The sequence below is a fragment of the Balaenoptera physalus genome (genome assembly GCF_965194825.1).
Source record: "Balaenoptera physalus genome assembly, chromosome: 14".
NCBI lineage: Eukaryota > Metazoa > Chordata > Mammalia > Artiodactyla > Balaenopteridae > Balaenoptera > Balaenoptera physalus.
Genome location: NC_138893.1, coordinates 5,639,900 through 5,659,198, shown reverse-complemented (window position 1 = coordinate 5,659,198; position 19,299 = coordinate 5,639,900). Strand labels below are relative to the sequence as shown.

The 19,299-nt window shown below is 46.7% G+C and overlaps 1 protein-coding gene across 3 annotated transcripts in view; it reads right to left on the bottom strand.

Moving 5' to 3' along the window:
• RASGEF1A (RasGEF domain family member 1A) overlaps positions 1-19,299 on the bottom strand; it is a 264,154-nt gene that overhangs the window by 194,668 nt on the left and 50,187 nt on the right. Inside the window, exon 1 of one of the 3 annotated variants that reach the window (XM_082425595.1) lies at positions 1,131-3,005. The exons of the other annotated variants lie outside the window; for them this stretch is intronic. The gene's annotated coding sequence lies outside the window, so the exon portion shown is untranslated. Of the gene's footprint in view, positions 1-1,130; positions 3,006-19,299 lie in introns of those variants that run through there. 3 annotated transcript variants of the gene reach the window in all.

The window sequence follows — 19,299 nt, the reverse complement described above, 5'->3', positions numbered from 1 at the left end:
GGCTTCTCTTGTTGCGGAGCACGGGCTCTAGGCCCGCGGGCTCAGTAGTTGCGGCTCGCAGGCTCTAGAGCACAGGCTCAGTAGTTGTGGCACACGGGCTTAGTTGCTCAGCAGCATGTGGGATCTTCCCGGACCAGGGCTCGAACCCATGTCCCCTAAATTGGCAGGCAGATTCTTAACCACTGCGCCACCAGGGAAGCCCAGTAGCTCTATTTTTAATGATCCAGCAATCCCACTCCTGGGCATATATATGGAGAAAACCATAATTTGAAAAAATACATGCACCCCCAATGTTCACTGCAGCACTATCTACAATAGTCAGGACACGGAAGTAACCAAAATGTCCATCAACAGAGGAATGGATAAAGATGTGATACATATATACAATGGAATATTACTCAGCCATAAAAAAGAACAAAATAATGCCATTTGCAGGAACATGGATGGACCTAGAGACTGTCATACTGAGTGAAACAAGTCAGACAGAGAAAGACAAATATCATACGATATCGCTTATGTGTGGAATCTAAAAAAAGGGTACAAATGAACTTATCTACAAAACAGAAATAAAGTCACAGATGTAGAAAACAAAGTAATGATTACTCGGGGGTAAGAGGAGGGAAGGATAAATTGGGAGATTGGGTTTGACATATACACATTACTATATATGAAATAGATAACTAATAAAGACCTACTGTATAGCACAGGGAACTCTACTCAATACTCTATAATGGCCTATATGGGAAAAGAATCTAAAAAAGAGTGGATATATGTATATGTATAACTGATTCACTTTGCTGTACACCTGAAACTAACACAACACTGTAAATTGGTTGGCTATTGCCAGAATGCTGTGTAACAAACAGCCACAAAGTCTCCATGGCATATAAGACTTTGTTCCACATTCATGCACCCTGGGGTGGCTGGACCTCAGCCAATAGGGTGTGCTCAGGTCTGCTCCCTGGGTCTCTAGTTCTCCTGGGACCAACGGGCAATCTGCATACATTCTTCTGCTGGCGATGGCAGAAACACATGAGAACAAGCTTCTGCTCACATCACAGCCACAGGAGTTTCAAAACAAGTCACCTACCAAGCCCAATGTCAAAGGGCAGAAAGTCCATGCTACTCACCATGATGTCATCTTGGCTGGAGGCCACTACTGCAGTAAAGTGAAGCATCCAGACCAGTAATTCCACCACAGATGTGAAGCTGAACATTACTTTACATGCTTATTTGTGGTATTTCTTCCTTCAGAGTATTACCTATTTGGGAGTGCCTTCGACCAGGGGTCAGGTTTAGATATAATGATCAGGGAAGGTAAGTCATGCAGCAAAAATGAGCTTGTAAAGCCAGGAGAACTTCAAGGGGCCAGTGTGAGCAGGAACAAGGAAGCGTGGGGTGGGGTGGGGCGTGGGCAGTTCATAGTGACGTGCGCCAAAATGTGGGGAGAGTTGATTGGGATCCAGAGCAGCAACAGGGGGATCCCTTCTTAGGCTCTTGCAGTAGTTCAGAGCAGGAGCATGGAGGTGGAGAGTAGTGATGGGATTTAAATGTAGACTAGGTAGAAAGAAATGGGGGTCAGGCCTGGGCCTCCAGGGCAGGGTACCTCCTTTACTGAAATGGGGAATACTGATGAATGATAACGCTTTTTGAGGCGTGATGATCAGCAGTTCTATTTGGAACATGCTCAATTAGAGATAGTTATTAGACATCCAAGCGTGGATGTATATGAGGTAGTCGGCTGCTTAGCCTTGTGTCCAGAAAAACGGACTGGAGACAGTGGTTTGGAGAGTCAGCACGCAGAACTTAAAGCCATAACTTCACTTACAGGGATAAAGAGAAAAAGAGGAAGCGTCCAAGGGCTGAGCCAATGGCACTGCCATCGCCCCAGGTGGAGGTGAGATTCGGGAGGGGGGCCTCTTGAGAAAGGACTAAGGAATGTCACCTCAACTCAAGTGGGGAAAGGGTGATAAATGGAATATTGCCTGCCACATCAGTAAACAAAGGATGTCACAGTCATCAGCGATTGCAGCCCTCCAGCGTGAGCAGGTGAGCCCTGAGGAAACTCGGGAAGGAAAGAACACCTGCCACCTGGCAGCCATCAGACTGCAGCCACTCCCTACGGTGAGCCCTGAGGAAACCGAGGATATGAAAACACAGGATCCTGGCCCCAGATAGCTGAGGTGCATGTCAAAGATATGACTGCAGTGAGCCCAGACTCTCGCATCTTCCCATACCTAGAAAAGCACGAAATTCCTCAACTTGACATATCTGGGTTTCTTTAATTAACAATCCTCTTTTGACGTTCAGACTACCTGCCCTTTGTTGCAAAACTCATATATAACCTGCCCCCGCCTCGGAGCAGTTCTCTCAGAGTGACTTGAGATGCTGCCTCCCCGGCTTGAAGCCCTAAAAATTCCCGCCGAATAAAACATAACTCTTAACTTTTAGGTGGTGAATAATTTTTTAGTCGACAACGGCTTCAAGGAAGAGGGAAGGTGAGGTAAACTGGAAAGCCTGGCGATGTGGTGAGAGGGAGAGGGCTGAAACGGGTATTACTGGTGCTGGGCTTGGCTAGTTCAGCCTCTTAACCGCTGTAAGCAAGGCTCCAAGTCCCCTTCTCCAAGAGGCTATTCCTTCCCCTCATGGTCATGGATGGCGCCACAGCTCCTCACATCATTTAACGAGGACAAAACTCTCCCCGACCACACACACCCCAGTCCCAAATCTCTGGTCCTATGGTCAGAACTGGGCCAGGCTGGCCCCGTCCCTGACAAAGGGAAAGGCCCTCAGGAGGCTCCGTTCTCCGTGCACTTTGCTCAGAGAGCCCAACCAATGTTATTACAGCTTTGTTTTGGGGGACAAGGAGAGGCCAGGGTACCTATGAGAAGCTGACTGAACCAGAAGACACATGAGGCGGCGCCAAAATTTTCACAAACCAACAAGGAGGGGTGCGGGGGAGGGACGGGGCGCTTTGAAGAATCTGTCTTCCCACAGTCTCAGCCCCTCACCTGCTCCTAGTGTACCTGTGCCGGTCTCCCTGCGTGAGGTGGCCAGGAAAGTCCGGCTCTCTCCACCCAGGCCGCTTAATGTCGCAATGGGAACACCGTGGGCGGGGCTGCGAAGCAGTTATTGCGACGCTCCAGGATCGGAGCCTCGGATTGGCTGGTAGGGCGGGGGGGCGGGGCCAGCTGGGAGGGGTGGGCCTGAGAGGCCTGGAGGTGCCAGGTGGGCGGTGGCCGGGAAGGGACCTGTGGATCTAAGGCTCAGGTAAAAACCTCATTGCTGGGGCCTTGCACAGATAGAGGAAGATGAGACTTCCCTGGTGGCGCAGTGGTTAAGAATCCATCTGCCAATGCAGGGGACACAGGTTCAAGCCCTGGTCCGGGAAGACCCTACAGGCCTCTAAGCCCCCGTGCCTAGATACCATGCTCCGCAATAAAAGAAGCCACCGCTATGAGAAGCCCGCGCACCACAACGAAGAGTAGCCCCCGCTCTCCGCAACTAGAGAAAGCCCACGTGCAGCAAAGAAGACCCAACGCAGCCAAAAAAAAAAAAAAAAAAGATAGAGGAAGATGTATGTCCCTTCTTGCCACTTTATGGGGGCTGCACAGGGACTGAACAAAAATATCCTCCTGCTGGCCACTCCCGATCCGCCCACACTCCGCAAAGAAACTTTTTCTGTAGAACCCATGAAACAGGGAGAAGCAGAGAGCCAAAGACAACCACGGATATTGTTAATCTTTCTCTCAGCCTTCCCCAAAAGGACCAACAGCTGTTTGCCAGCGTCAGTACTGTGCATTAGAGAGAGATAATTATACTTTTCAGGGATTACTGGACACTGGCTCTGAACTAATTTCTGAAGACTCACCATTCAGAGAGTAGGGGCTAATGGAGCACAGGTGATCCATGAAGATTTAGCTCAGGTCCACTCACAGAGGGTCCCTGATGCCACCCTATGGTTATTTGCCCAGTTTCAGAATTGGAATAGACATACTCAGCAACTGACAGAATCCTCACATTGGTTCCCTGATCTGTGGAGTGAGGACTGTTATGGTAGGAAAGGCCAAGTGGAAGCTACTAGAACTGCCTCTACCTAGGAAAACAGTAAACCAAAAATACTGTGTTCCTGGAAGGACGGACTTGAAGGATGCTGGAGTGATGATTCCCACCCACAGACCCATTCAACTCACTCATTTGGCCTATGCAAAAGACAGGTGGACCCTGGAGAATGATAGTGAACTTGGTTGTTCATTTTTTCCTGGAGGGAGAAATGGCCAGAGGTATGAGTCTGCTGATTCATGGGCCATGGCCAATGTTTGGTTGAATGCTCAAGGATTTAGAAGGAACACAATTGGAATATTGGTGACAGTGAAGTTTGGGGAAGAGGTATGTGGATAGACTTCTCTGAACAGGCAAAAAAAACCACATTTGTGTCCTGTGTGAATGCTCACCAAAGGGTGACCTCAGCAGAGGAGAATTTTAATAATCAAGGGGATAGGATGATCCCTTCTGTGGTTACCATTCAGCCTCTTTCCTCAGCCACCCCTGTCATCACCCATTAGGCTCATAAGCAAAGTGGCCACAGTGGTAGGGATGGAGGTTACGTATGGGCTGAGCATCGTAGACGTCCACTCACCAAGGCCAACCTGGCTACGGCCACTGGTAAGCACCCAACTTGCCAGCAGCAGAGACCAATACTGATTCCCCAGTATGGCACCATTCCCCAAGTTGATTATGTTGGACAGCTTCCATCATGGAAGGAATAGCACTTTGACCTTACTGGAATAGACACTTTGTCTGGATATGGACTCTCCTTTCCAAAGAGGGTTCTAGCTGTTCCACTGTGGCAGTTGAAAGATGGCCATGAATTCTTCGGAACTTCTCCCATACTGAAGTGGGGTCTGTGTGCCCTGCCCTTAAATCTGGGCAGGCTCTTTAACTGTTTTGACTAATAGAATACAGAGGAAGTGATGCTAGGCCAACTTGGGTCTCAGGGTTTTATAAGCTTCCACTTTATGTCTCTCAGAACACTCAGCCTTGGGGTTCTCAGCTGCCAGGTAAGAATTCTTACTACCCTTCTGGAGACATCATGTTGAGAGGCCCTGAAACCTCATAGAGAGGGAACTCACTGAGACCAGCTTCTGGCCTTCTCCACCAAAGCACCAGGCATGTGAATGAAGCCATCATGAGCCCTCCAGACCACCCCAGCCACGAGCTGAAAACTGAGTAACCCCAACGCACACTCACAGAGCAAGAGAAGTGGCCACTCTGGGAGTTCTCTGGCGGTCCAGTGGTTAGGACTTGGCCCTTTCACTCACAAGGCTCAGGTTCGATCCCTGCTCAGGGAAGTAAGATTCCACAAGCTGTGCGTCACAACCAAAAAAAAAAAAAGAGAGAGAGAGAAGTGGCCACCTGATGATCAAAGATGCCACTATGGATAACCAAAACAAACAGATTCTATGTTCACCACTGGCAGCAGAGTTGGAGATGGGGCTGCATTTTCCATGGTGCTGGGCTGGCAGAGAGAGAACTCAGCTCATGGGCAGAGGGCCTGCAATAGGAATAGAGTCTTCCTTTGGCCTCGTTCATGGCTGGAAGCACAGATGAAAGAGAAGGTTTGTCCCCTCAAGAGCTCACATAAAAATAGCTGACACTGATTACCACCTACCACCCATCACAAGTTCTTTAAACCTTCCTCCAAACACTGTGATGTGAGTAGCATTGTGAGCAGATGGGGAAAACAAGGCCCAGAAACATTAATTTACGCAAGGACACAGGTATTGATTGAACCGAATTCAAACCCAACAGACAACCTGGCTCCAGAGTGCCCCCTCTCACCCTTCAGGCTTCACCAGCTTTAGCTGGGGATGAGGCCTGAAAAGGAAGGGACTGGGTGGGATGGGAAGGATTCAGGTGGGTTGACACGGAATGGAGAGAAAAGATGCTCATAAACAGATGGAAAGGCTGGCTGGAGAAAGTGGGAGAATCTAGCAAGGGAAGGGTTAGCATGGAATAGGAAGAGACAGGGGAAGGACAACCAATTTGAGATCAGACTGAACAGAGTATGGAGGCCCAGGAGGAAGGAAGGGTTATGTGGCTAGCAGAGAGATGCAGGAAGAGAGAAAAGGCCCTGACTCAGGGGCACCAAGCATAGTGAGCTGGCATTCCTTGGGCTCAGGTTGGCTCCAGCCCCTCTGGGCACTCAGGCTCCTCAGATGGTGACTCCTCTCCCTGCCTGTTGGCCTCTTGTCTTAAAGAATCCAAAGTCAATAGGGGGGACTTCCCTGGTGGCACAGTGGTTGAGAGTCCGCCTGCCAATGCAGGGGACACAGGTTCGATCCCTGGTCCGGGAAGATCTCACATGCTGCAGAGCAACAAAGACCATGCACCACAACTACTGAGCCTGCGCTCTAGAGCCCATGAGCCACAACTACTGAAGCCTGCGTTCCTAGAGCCCGTGTTCTGCAACAAGAGAAGCCACCACAATGAGAAGCCCATGCACCGCAACGAAGAGTAGACTCCGCTCACCACAACTAGAGAAAGCCCACTCACAGCAACAAAGACCCAACGCAGACAAAAATAAATATAAAAATAAATACATCTTAAAAAAAAAAAAAATCCACGCTTCCACTGCATAGGGTGAGGGTTCGATCCCTAGTCAGGGAACTAAGATCCCTCATGCCACACAGTGTGGCAGAAAAAAAAAAAAAAAAAAAAAAGACAAAAGACTGACCATGCTAGTCTTGGCAAGGATGTGGAGAAATTGGAATGTTATATGCTACTGGTGGAAGGTAAAATGGTGCAACCACTTTGGAAAACATCTTGGTGGGTTTTTATGAACTTAATCATACAGATTAACTTCATCATACTCAGAGGGCAGACAGCAGAAGCAAGAAGAACTACAATCCTGCAGCCTGAGGAACAAAAACCACATTCACAGAAAGATAGACAAGATGAAAAGGCAGAGGGCTATGTACCAGATGAAGGAACAAGATAAAACCCCAGAAAAACAACTAAATGAAGTGGAGATAGGAAACCTTCCAGAAAAATAATTCAGAATAATGACAGTGAAGATGATCCAGGACCTCAGAAAAAGAATGGAGGCAAAGATCGAGAGGATGCAAGAAATGTTTAACAAAGATCTAGAAGAATTAAAGAACAAACAAACAGAGATAAACAACACAATAACTGAAGTGAAAAATACACTAGAAGGAATCAATACCAGAATAAATGAGGCAGAAGAACGGATAAGTGACCTGGAAGACAGAATGGTGGAATTCACTGCTGCAGACAGAATAAAGAAAAAAGAATGAAAAGAAATGAAGACACCCTAAGAGACCACTGGGACAACATTAAACGCAACAACATTCGCATTATAGGGGTCCCAGAAGGAGAAAAGAGAGAGAAAGGACCTGAGAAAATAGTTGAAGAGATTATAGTCAAAAACTTCCCTAACATGGGAAAGGAAATAGCCATCCAAGTCCAGGAAGTGCAGAGAGTCCCATACAGGATAAACTCAAGGAGAAACACGCGAGACACATAGTAATCAAATTGGCAAAAAATAAAGACAAAGAAAAATTATTGAAAGCAGCAAGGGAAAAACAACAAATAATATACAAGGGAACTCTCATAAGGTTAACAGCTGATTTCTCAGCAGAAACTCTACAAGCCAGAGGGGAGTGGCATGATATACTTAAAGTGCTGAAAGGGAAGAACCTACAACCAAGATTACTCTACCCAACAAGGATCTCATTCAGGTTCAATGGAGAAATCAAAAGCTTTACAGACAAGCAAAAGCTAAGAGAATTAAGCACCACCAAACCAGCTCTACAACAAATGCTAAAGGAACTTCTCTAAGTGGGAAACACAAGAGAAGAAAAGGACCTCCAAAAACAAAGCCAAAACAATTAAGAAAATGGTCATAGGAACATACATATTGATAATTACCTTAAACGTGAATGGTTTAAATGCTCCACCAAAAGACACAGGCTTGCTGAATGGATACAAAAACAAGACCTATCTATATGCTGTCTACAAGAGACCCACTTCAGACCTCGGGACACATTCAGACTGAAAGTGAGGGGATGGAAAAAGATATTCCATGCAAATGGAAATCAAAAGAAAGCTGGAGTAGCAATACTAAGATCAGATAAAATAGACTTTAAAACAAAGAATGTTACAAGAGACAAGGAAGTACACTACATAATGATCAAGGGATCAATCCAAGAAGAAGATATAACAATTATAAATATATATGCACCCAACATAGGAGCACCTCAATACATAAGGCAACTGTTAACAGCTATAAAAGAGAAAATCAACAGTAACACAATAATAGTGGGGGACTTTAACACCTCACTTACACCAGTGGAGATCATCCAAACAGAAAATTAATAAGGAAACACAAGCTTTAAATGACACAATAGACCAGAGAGATTTAATTGATATTTATAGGACATTCCATCCAAAAACAGCAGATTACACTTTCTTCTCAAGTGCGCATGGAACATTCTCCAGGATAGATCACATCTTGGGTCACAAATCAAGCCTCAGTAAATTTAAGAAAATTGAAATCATATCAAGCATCTTTTCTGACCACAATGCTATGAGATTAGGAATCAGTTACAGGGGAAAAAACGTAAAAAACACAAACACATGGAGGCTAAACAATACATTACTAAATAACCAAGAGATCACTGAAGAAATCAAAGAGAAAACCAAAAAATACCTAGAGACAAATGATGATGAAAACACAATGATCCAAAACCTATGGGATGCAGCAAAAGCAGTTCTAAGAGGGAAGTTTACAGCTATACAACCCTACCTCAAGAAACAAGAAAAATCTCATATAAACAATCTAACCTTACACTTAAAGGAACTAGAGAAAGAAGAACAAACAAAACCCAAAGTTAGTAGAAGGAAAGAAATCATAAAGATCAGAGCAGAAATAAATGAAATAGAAACAAAGAAAACAATAGCACAGATCAATAAAACTAAAAGCTGGTTCTTTGAGACGATAAATAAAATTGATAAACCATTAGCCAGACTCATCAAGAAAAAGAGGGAGAGGACTCAAATCAAGAAAATTAGAAATGAAAAAGGGAAAGTTACAACAGACACCACAGAAATACAAAGCATCCTAAGAGACTGCTACAAGCAACCCTATACCAATAAAAAGGACAACCTGGAAGAAATGGACAAATTCTTAGAAAGGTATAACCTTCCAAGACTGAACCAGGAAGAAATAGAAAATATGAACAGACCCATCACAAGTAATGAAATTGAAACTATGATTAAAAATCTTCCAACAAACAAAAGTCCAGGACCAGATGGCTTCACAGGTGAATTCTATCAAACATTTAGAGAAGAGCTAACACCCATCCTTCTCAAACTCTTCCAAAAAATTGCAGAGGAAGGAACACTCCCAAACTCATTCTATGAAGCCACCATCACCCTGATACCAAAACCAGACAAAGATACTACAAAAAAAGAAAATTACGGACCAGTATCACTGATGAATATAGATGCAAAAATCCTCAACAAAATACTAGCAAACAGAATCCAACAACACATTAAAAGGATCATACACCGTGATCAAGTGGGATTTATCCTAGGGATGCAAGGATTCTTCAGTATACACAAATCAATCAATGTGATACACCATATTAACAAATTGAAGAAGAAAAACCATATGATCATCTCAATAGATGCAGGAAAAACTTTTGACAAAATTCAACACCATTTATGATAAAAACTCTCCAGAAAGTGGGCATAGAGGGAACCTACTTTAATATAATAAAGGCCATATACGACAAACCCACAGCAAACATCATTCTCAATGGTGAAAAACTGAAACCATTTCCTCTAAGATCAGGAACAAGACAAGGATTTCCACTCTCACCACTATTATTCCACATAGTTTTGGAAGTCCTAGCCATGGCAATCAGAGAAGAAAAAGAAATAAAAGGAATACAGATTGGAAAAGAAGAAGTAAAACTGTCACTGTTTGCAGATGACATGATACTATACATAGAGAATCCTAAAAATGTCACCAGAAAACTACTAGAGCTAATCAATGAATTTGGTAGAGTAGCAGGGTACAAAATTAATGCACAGAAATCTCTTGCATTCCTATACACTAATGATGAAAAATCTGAAAGAGAAACTAAGGAAACACTCCCATTTACCATTTCAACAAAAAGAATAAAATATCTAGGAATAAACCTACCTAGGGAGACAAAAGACCTGTATGCAGAAAACTATAAGACACTGATGAAAGAAATTAAAGATGATACCAACAGATGGAGAGATATACCATGTTCTTGGATTGGAAGAATCAATATTGTGAAAATGACTATACTACCCAAAGCAATCTACAGATTCAATGCAATCCCTATCAAATTACCAATGGCAATTTTTACAGAACTAGAACAAAAAATCTTAAAATTTGCATGGAGACACAAAAGACCCCAAATAGCCAAAGCAGTCTTGAGGGAAAAAAACGGAGCTGGAGGAATCAGACTCCCTGACTTCAGACTATACTACAAAGCTACAGTAATCAAGACAATATGGTACTGGCACAAAAACAGAAATATAGAACAATGGAACAGTATAGAAAGCCCAGAGATAAACCCACGCACCTATGGTCAACTAATCTATGACAAAGGAGGCAAGGATATACAATGGAGAAAAGACAGTCTCTTCAATAAGTGGTGCTGGGAAAACTGGACAGCTACACGCGAAAGAATGAAATCAGAACACTCCCTAATACCATACACAAAAATAAACTCAAAATGGATTTGAGACCTAAAGGTAAGACTGGACACTATAAAACTCTTAGAGGAAAACATAGGAAGAATACTCTTTGACATAATTCATAGCAAGATCTTTTTTGATCCACCTCCTAGAGTAATGGAAATAAAAACAAAAATAAACAAATGGGACCTAGTGAAACTTAAAAGCTTTTGCAAAGCAAAGGAAACTACAAACAAGACGAAAAGACAACCCTCAGAATGGGAAAAAATATTTGCAAACGAATCAACAGACAAAGGATTAATCTCCAAAATATATAAACAGCTCATGCAGCTCAGTAGTAAAAAAACAAACAACCCAATCCAAAAATGGGCAGAAGACCTAAATAGACATTTCTCCAAAGAGGACATACAGATGGCCGAGAAGCACATGAAAACTGCTCAACATCACTAATTATTAGAGAAATGCAAATCAAAACTACAATGAGGTATCACCTCACACCAGTTAGAATGGGCATCATCAGAAAATCTACAAACAACAATTGCTGGAGAGGGTGTGGAGAAAAGGGAACCCTGTTGCACTGTTGCTGGGAATGTAAATTGATACAGCCACTATGGAGAACAGTATGGAGGTTCCTTAAAAAACTAAAAATAGAATTACCATATGACCCAGCAATCCCACTACTGGGCATATACCCAGAGAAAAGCATAATTCAAAAAGACTCATGCACCCCAATGTTCATTGCAGCACTATTTACAATAGCCAGGTCATGGAAGCAACCTAAATGCCCATCGACAGATGAATGGAAGAAGATGTGGTACATCTATACAATGGAATATTACTCAGCCATAAAAAGGAACGAAATTGGGTCATTTGTAGAAACACGGATGAATCTAGAGACTGTCATACAGAGTGAAGTAAGTCAGAAAGAGAAAATCAAATATCGCATATTAACGCATATATGTGGAACCTAGGAAAATGGTACAGATGAACTGGTTTGCAGGGCAGAAATTGAGACACAGATGTAGAGAACAAACGTATGGACACCAAGGGGGGAAAGTGGCGGGGGGGTGGTGGTAGTGGTGTGATGAATTGGGAGATTGGGATTGACATGTATACACTGATGTGTATAAAATGGATAACTAATAAGAACCTGCTGTATAAAAAAAAAATCATACACCTACTGTATGCCTCAGTCATTCCATCCCTTAATATTTACTCAAGTTTAATGAAAACATACATCCACACAAGATTTATACACTAATATGGATAGGAGCTTTATTTGTAATAGCCAAAAACTAGAAACAACTCAACTGTCCATCAATGGAAGAATGGCTAAACAAAGTATGGCATATCCATGCAATGGAATCTTATTCAGCAATAAAGAGTGAACTATTGATACAGTAACATGGATGAATCTCAAGGTAATTATGCTGATGGAAAGAAGCCAAACAAAAGAGTATATATTATATGATTCCATCTAAATAAAATTCTAGAAAATGCAAACTAATCTATAGTGGCAGAAAGCACACCAGATGTTGCCTGGGGACTAGCATTGGGAGGTAGGTGAAAAGGGAGGGATGGATTATAAAAGAGACCAAGGAAACTTCTGAGGTGATGGGTACGTTCATTATCTTGATTGTGGTAATGATTTCATGGATATATACACATGACCAAACTCTTCAAATTTTACAATTTAAATTTGGGTAGTTTATTGTCTGTCAACTGTACCTCAATGAAGTTATAACAATAAAAGACTTCACTGATGTGAGACCCCCTGAATCTTTGTAGAATTCATCTCCAGCCTTCTGGAATACAAGGCTTCCAACATACTTCCACACTTCTTGGTCTTCTAGGCCAGTCAACTGATGGCACTGATGCTGTCACACAGTGGACGAATGTGGTGGGCTATCGAATGCCCCGATATTCCAGGTCCTTTGGCTCTATATCTTGATAGAGGGAGAATTAACATACCTCTGGGGCAACACTTTACATGCATGGTACCGTCCACTCCTAGTGACTGTCAGCTGCTCCTGGCCCTCCTTCCTGATACAGATGGTAAGGAGTGGATTTTGCCAGAAGTGCTGTGAACTGTGTGCCTGAGAACATGGTAATCTGCTCCAGCAAAGATAATACATCTGGCACAAAAGCTACAATTGGGCCACTACCTGGTTGAGTAGTGGTGGTCCACTGTCATCCTCCAAGATCTAGATGGTTTTTGTAGCGGTCATTAAATGGGAATTAGATGGGAAGCACCATCGTGCATCTTTTTGGTCTTCTGGTCAGGTTTGGGGTTGGGGGAAGCAGATTTCAGAGATTTCCACTTGGACTCCCCCAACTATGATAGCACATAACCCACAGTGGGCCCAGGGACCAATGTGATTGTTCTCCAAGTATCAGATATGTCTATTCCAATCATGCATTCGGCACCTGGGAGAATGATCTCTGTCGGGTCTTTGGACACAGTGGACCTACTGGAAGCCAGACTTGGGCCAGGATTCTATTTATCACCTAGCTCTCAAATGCCCCCAACAAAAACAGGGGGCCACAGTGATGTTTTGGGTCCCCAGGTATCAATGTTAACTTGGACTCTGTGTCCAACAGTCCTTGAAATGTTTAGATTCCCTTTCACCCAGCGGGTGGTAACTCAAGTAAACAACTTAGGTGTTTTGCGGAAGAACAGGGGACTTATTACTGCACACCCTGCTGTGGGGTCACAGGGTCCTTCCTACTGGAGACCCAGCCTCTCCTTTGGGCACTGGGGTCCAGGAAGGAAACTTATTGAGTTGGTTCCCCTCAGCCTCATGCTTATTCATCTCTGATTTCTGTTGACTGTGTAGATTAAGCAGTAACTTCATTGGCTGCCCATCTGTGTTGGCCCTGGGGATAACTTGCTGCATCAATCACCTGCATCACTCTCTGCAGTTCAGGTCTCCCCGGCTGCCACGCTGATTATCATCATAATTGAGCCCACCTTTCCTCTGAAGTTTGAGCACAGCCCCCTGGTTTCTATGGCTTCGAGCCCTCCTGCTGGTAAGTAGAAAGAACCACTCTAGCACGGCCACTTCACTTCTTCCACTGTCTTCCACAGCACTCTGGCATCTCCACTGCTTCCTCCAAGCTTCCAGGAGCTCCAAGGAGCGTGTTGGCACCATCTCCTGGATCCTCCCAGGATATTACATCCTCTATCATGGAAGAGTGCTCTCACATTAACAAACTCTGCCTGATACAACTTTAGGTTCTGCCCCCTCCCCATCTGGACCCAGCACCCTCAGGACCCCACCACATACTCTCCCAGTCACCTTGGCCAAGTCCTGTAAGCTCTCCAGAGCTTGGTCCTTTTCCTTTCTTACCAAGCCCAACTCTTCTTCAGCCAAGTTTAGTTGAGTCTCAATTCAAGTTCTTGGTGTTGTTGCCAGGAGGGGTGAGGGATGGAGCCTGAGGGGAGGGGAGGCACTTCTGCAGGTGCAGAGGATTCGTGGAAATCTGAGTACAACTGTCTGCTCAGATGTCCCCATGCTAAGCCTCAGGGAACTTCTGTCCCAACACAGGGAGGGAAACTTGCCAAGGCTGAGAGTTCTGTGTCTGCTCCAGCTCTAATTAAGCCCTGGGCCCGATTCTCAGCATTTTCATCCCTCTAGCAGCAGGAAATAGAGTCTCTTTCAACACAGCCTGGAAGGCCCTCTGACTTAGACACTTCACTATCCGTTAGTTGGTGATGAGTCATGCTTAGCTTTTCATTGTCTTTTCCCAGTCAATGGTCTCAACAGCAGTCATCCAGTTTCAGACCTTATAATTAGTCCTTCCCCAGAACCTCTCAGAAGCCTGAGATAGTGTGTCCCCAGTGCATTTTTCTCCCATTCCAATTCACCGCCTGTGAAAGTGTTAACAATTTCACCTCTTCCCAGCATGCCAGGGTCATCAATACACCCCCAGCACCAGTGATTGTCGGGGGGAGGTTGTCACCAGGCGGCCAGTTGGCAATGAAGCTCCAGAATCCCATGTAGGGTCAGCTTCCTTGACCCACCCTGGAGCCAAGTGCCTTAGGTCAGGATCCCTGGGGAAAAGACTGAACTGGCCACATGCATGCAGGAAGTTTATTGGCAAGTGTTCTTGGGAACAGTATCCGTGGGTCAGGGATGAAAGTGGGATGGGCAGAGGAGGAGTGGCCCAGGACGCCTTTGCACCAGTGGCCTCGGTCAAGCCCACAGAGCTCTGGAGCTGGGCTGGCTGGTCAGGGATGTCCTGCCTGAAGGCAAGGGAGCCTTTACTCTCCTGCATTGCCAAGTCACTGGAGGAGGGCTGCCCCAAGGGAGGGGATGTGGCCTTGGCCAAAGGCAGTTCCTGGAGGGGGACTCAGCTGACAGTCAGCAGCAGTCACTACTCCCAGTAGCTGGGGCCGTGAGTGCCTCCGTCCTGAGCGGATCTAACCGTGCATCCCAGCCCCTACTGCAAGTCCCGGTTCCGGACACACACAGCAGTGAGCGGTAGCTTACAGTGAGCAGCAACTTGAAGCGAGACCTTAGTTCCCTGACCGGGGATCAAACCCTGGCTGTGGTGGTGAGAGCGCCAAATCCTAACCACTGGACCACAGGGACCAGTGGCTAGAGTTTGGGTCCTGGGTCCTTGTCTGCCTTGAAAAGAAAAAATTCTGACAAGGAGATGGAAGGCAGAGAGGAAAGTAAAGCATTTATTAGAAAAGCAGAGAACATGCGGACAGGTGCATGGGCAAGCTCAGCAAGAGAGTCATGCCTCTGGGAAGTTTCAATCCTTTATGAGGGGGCAGTCTTCCGGGTCTTTGTTTTCCCTCTGGCCAATTAGCTTGCTTTGACCCCGTGGCTGATTTGCCTCACGACCCTCCCCTGTGTGTGCATGCACCCCTCAGCAAGATGGATTTTAGCGGAAGGGCCTGGGGGGGTTCGGTGGGGGTGACATGACTTATTATGGTCTGGTGCCCCCTGCCTTTTGACCTCTGAGGAGCCTTTCTGAGCATGTGTAATGTCTCCCTTGCCCCAAGGATGGGAAATATATGACCTCTTGATCTTTTACTCAAATAGGGTTTAGCCCCTCTCTGTCCCTGACGTAATTGTTATCTTAAAGTGTCCACAGGAAACAAAGTCCAGCTATTTACCCTGTTCCTGTCATTTCTATCTCAAAGTGGAGAGAGGAGGCTGGTCATAAATATCTCTCCTGGAGCCCACCTGCCTCCTGCCCCAGGAAATGTAACCAGGAGTCTGGTTGTAAATGTCCAGCCTGGAGCCCATCTTTTTCCTGCCCCAAGAAATGTGAACAGGAGGCCAGTTGTTAGTGCCTAGCCTGGAGCCCATCTATCTCCTGCCTCAGTCCTGCCCTGTAATCCCCCAGTGTCCAGCACACCAGTTGCCTGTGAATATCTCGTCCAGCGCATTCCACCCTGGACTGCACAATGCTGTGGACACACCTCCAATTCCAAATGCCATGAGGGCCAAGGCTCACTGGCAGCACTCTGATGTGGAGAAGAGAAGGGAACAGACGTCGGACTGAGCACATGGTGAGTTTGAACTGTTGTACGGGCACCTGGCTGCCTGGAGCTGTTGCTGGGTGTTGGGGAGAAGCTGGAGATGGGGTGGAATAGGCAGGGTGTGGTCAAGAGAGCAGGGAAATGCCAAAGCTGGAGCTGAGGAACTGCCCATGACTGGGGAGGAAGTGGGAAGCCGCAGGAGGTTTCCAGCAGGGACCAGACACGGTTAGAGCAATGCATGAGAAAACTCCATCTGACCTGGAGGGGAGGAGTGGCCAAGGAAGTTTCTGCAGCTGTCCACATGTGAAGGGATAAGGTGTGGGAGGAGGGGGAGTCCCCGGGGAAATAGGGGGAAAGAGGGATCTGAGAGACAGCTAGCGGCAGCTGGCAGAGAAACTGGCTGGAGGGTGGGCTTGAGGCAGTTCAGCTTTGAACCCAGTTCAGCCAGAAAGACCAGAAGAGCAACAGCAAGAGGCCGATCAGAAGTGGGTACAAGCATGCATTTCCTGGGGCTGTGCAAGGGGCCCAGAGCGCGGCTTTCACGACCTCCAGGAGCTTCAGGATGAGGAAGCAGGAATGCCAGAGGTAGAAAGGAATGTGAGAGGCTGGAGCAGGAGCTGGCGAGGCTGAGGCAGGGCCCGTGGAGGGCACCCACAGGGCTTTGGACGACTGTACCCAGGGGGCCCAGATCCAAGGGCTGAGGTGGAGCCTGGGCTACGTCTACACAGAGGCCCTACTAGATGCTGGAGTGAGGGCTGAAGAGAGGGCCGTGCACCTGGGGCGAGCCTGGAGTACAGCAGAGCAGAGGTGCCCTGGAACCAAGGGGCCAGTTTTTGATGTAGGATCTACCGCTGTCAGCTGTGTGGCCCGGATCTCTCGGTGCCTCCACTGATCAGTACAAAGGTATAAAAATAGCTCCTGCTGTCTGAGTGTTCTCTGAGGGAAGGGGCAATCAGAGAGGCTGGGACTAGCCCAAAGTCAGTCCATCAGAGAGCCAGCAGTGAGCGTGTCAGGCAGGAGGCAAAGTCCTCCCGGTGAAACACCCATGTGTTGAGTGCCAGCTGCCAGGCACCTCCGCCTCAGCTCATCCTCAGGGCCATCCTGGGGGGAGGTGTGCACTCATTGCCCACTGTCAGGAAAGGAGCCTCCTTCTCCCAAAGGAAGTGATGGGCCCAAAACAACGCAGCCAAGAAGTGGCTGGTCAGGACCTGAACCCAAGCTGGAGCCAGAAAACATGTCCCTAAACGCCAGGCCCCGCTGCCCATGGTGAGGCTGCAGGAGGTCAAGAACAAAGAGAGCCAGAACTTCCCAGGCAGCCCAGTGGTTAGGACTCCGCGCTTCCACTGCAGGGGGCCCAGGTTCAATCCCTGGTCATGGAACTAATCCTGTATGCCATGTGGCGCAGCCAGAAAAAAAAAAGGAACGAAGAGAGCCAAGGAACAGCCTTGACAAAGTGGACCCCAGGAATGCTGGGGCTGGGGGAGGGCAGAAAGGGAGTGGTGTGGTGGGAATAGACACTCCTAGGACATTTCCAGAAAGGGAAGAAGATTCCCAGTGGCGGCTTGAGGGCCTGGCAGTGTCTAATAGAGTCTGTTACAGGAGCTAGGAGAGAGACCACAATGAAGAGGCCAGTGGAGGTGGGGGGGAGAGGGGGAGGGGGCAATGAGCTCCGCAAAGGGCCGTGTGTGCACCGAGGAGAGTCACAAAGAAAGGCGGTGGGGGGGGGGGCTTCCCTGGTGGTACAGTGGTTAAGAATCCGCCTGCCAATGCAGGGGACACAGGTTCGAGCCCTGGTCCGGGAAGATCCCACATGCCGCGGAGCGACTAAGCCCATGCACCACAACTACCGAGCCTGAGCTCTAGAACCTGCAAGCCACAACTACTAAGCCCACGTGCCACAACTAATGAAGCCCGTGCACCCTTGAGCCCGTGCTCCGCAACAAGAGAAGCCACGACAATGAGAAGACTGTGCACCGCCACAAAGAGCAGCCCCTGCTCACCGCAACTAGAGAAAGCCCGCACACAGCAACGAAGACCCAACGCAGCCAAAAAAAAAAGAAAGAAAGGCAGGAGGAGGACCCTGTCAGAGAAATAAGACCGGAAACTCCAGGAGGACTAGGATTGAGGGAGGCCTCTTTTCTGTTTTAATTTGGAAACGGTGTGAGGGTTAAAATCTGCTGCAGGAGTCAGCAGGGAGGAGTGCTGACCTTCAGGAGATGGAGGGCCACCTCTGTATCAAGACGGGGGAGAAGGGAGGCAGTGGGGAGATCGGCCTCGAGCCTACGCTGTAGTCATACACACCACGATAAAATGCACACTGTGTGGGTCCGTGACAATGCCACCACGGGCACCATAGATGGGTAAGATTAGGCAAGAAGGAAGATAAGGAATGTTGGAGGGCTCACAGTTCAAAGTAGGACAGTAAAGAAAAGGTCTCATTAGAAGGTGGTATTTGAGAGAAAAAAGTGTGAAGATAAGCTATCAAGGGAGGGAACTAGTGATGGGAAATTGCCTGGTGCTCTTGGTGCCTGGTGCTGTGCCTGGAACAGCAAGTGCAGCTGGAACAGAGTGAGCGAGGGTGAGAGGAAGAGGAGGTGAGGGCAGAAGTACAAAGGTCACATCATGTAGGGCCTTGGGAGACACTGCAAGAACTCTGGATTGTATTCAGAGGGAAATGGGAGCCATTAGACGGTTCGAGCTGAGGAGTGACACGATATAAAAAATTACATAGCTGCTATGCTGAGAATTGAATGAAGGGAAATGAGTGTAAACTTGGGGAGTCCAGCTGGGAGGCTACTGCAATAACCCAGAAAATGCTCACTGTGTGTAACCAGTGTTGTGACAGGGGATGTGGTGAGAAGCAGTCTAATTACAGGTATATTTTCAGCCTTGATGCAACAGATTTTGCTTATGAGTTGTGCATTGGGTGTGAGAGAAAACAAGGCTGAGTGTAATGGTTGATTTTATGTGTCCACTTGGCTGGGTCACAATGCACAGACATTTGGTCAAACGTTATGGTGGGCATGTCTGTGAGGTTATTTCTG